We start from the raw sequence: 1,895 nt of genomic DNA on the forward strand, positions 1-1,895 counted from the left end.
ATATATATATATATATATATATACACACACACACATATATGTTAATATAGTAAAATGTTTTGGTTTTGAATGAGAAGCACCACTAATTAGGTTTTTGAACATTTTTCGGGCCACACAAATATTTAGCTTCTACAAAGTAGTATGCACTCGAAGCCGTTGTTTTGTAACAATTTTATACATTTTCAAAAGTACAACTTGATTTTTTTTGGTCGAAATTTTTCAGTTTTTCAGAATACCTGCGCGCGTCTGCTCAAATTTTGTTTTTACACTGGAAATTTGAACTTTACGGGGCTGCACTGAAATAACATATATAGCCTCATAAGTCACTTTTTGTTCTAATTATAGCAGCTAATAATGGCTGATAATGATTGTTTGTGTTTTTAGTAATTTTAACTTTTACAGCGATATGTTTGACTTCATCGCACCGGCTATGGTTTATAATTTTCATCTTGTTATTCGTCACTAACACAATATTTTTCTCATTCTGAGTTATTTGCATCTAAACTAGTTTTGAAACATGCAGGATAGAGATTTTTGGATTGTTTGGTCATGTGAGTGACGGCGCTTCATATGGCTGATAGAGAGAGCTAATTGACTTCTTGCTGTGATTTACTGGAGCATCTGTCCCCTCAAATGGACTCATCCCAATCCTGTTAATTCATCTAAATTTCGTAACGGCATGGCAACAAGGTGCACTGCCATCCCACATCAATTAGAATATCTCTGCACACTAATGAATGCAGTCATTTACACAAAAACACATTTCATTTACAGTTTTTAAATATATTTTCATTACTTAAGCAAAAAAAACAACATTTTTTGTGTTTACATTGGTAACAATCGCAAAGCACACACTTTATTATAGACCTTATTTTAAACCAGTGTGTGTGTTTATTAATGTTTAAATACCGCTATTATTATTATTATTATTTATGAATACTCATACGATATTTTGCATTTTAAAATACTAAACTGAATTATTTTTCATTTATTTTTCTGCCATATTTTGGACTTTATAGATGTGGTGCTTTTACTGGAATTGAATTTTTGATTTATTTTATCTCCTTAGTCCGCGCTTGCTATTTGTTTGGGTGATGTGAAATATATTTGTGATGCGGATTTTATGGACATTTAGAGAGTTTTCTAATTGTTCGGGGTGATACATGTGTGCCCAACATACTGTAAGATTCAACATAAATGACCAGAGTCATTAAGCTGCCGTGCTTTGTAGGGCTTTTCATGAGCCAAAATGTTTTTCTTTTAAGCTGAGGTTATTTTTATTGAAAGTATATGTGTTTTGTGAAATTTAAAATGTGGCATTTATTGATTTGGGATGAATTAACAAACCATACAGCAAAGCTGCAACATGACAAAGTTACCAATGAGTAAAACTTTTAGTCACTTTTTAGATTTTAACACGTAAAATTAAAATTGGTTATGAGTTTGGAATTTTTTTTAACCAATAAATTTTCAACAGATTTTAATTGCTTTTAGCTTTAAAAAAAAAAAAAAAAAATGCATAAACAAAAATCAAAGCACTATTAATTATAAATTGCCTTTATAAACTAATATTCAAATTTTGAGCTGGGTTTACTTTGTTTATCTTTTTTAAATGCATTTTTAAAACACAGCAAGGTTAAATATAAATTACCTAAATAAATTTATAAGTAAGTTGCAACAACTTTTCAGGGTATTTTAAAATTCCTAAAACTAAATGAAATGTTAACCCTTTAGCAGCATTTACACACCCACACACACTTGCAGAGTTGAACCTAACCTCATCATAACTCCCCATTTTATGATAATAATAATAACAACAACAACAACAACAACAACAACAACAACAACAATAATAATAATAATAATAATAATAATAATAATAATAATAATAATAA

Source organism: Nematolebias whitei, chromosome 4 (assembly GCF_014905685.2).
Source record: "Nematolebias whitei isolate Nwh7 chromosome 4, NemWhi1, whole genome shotgun sequence".
Lineage (NCBI taxonomy): Eukaryota > Metazoa > Chordata > Actinopteri > Cyprinodontiformes > Rivulidae > Nematolebias > Nematolebias whitei.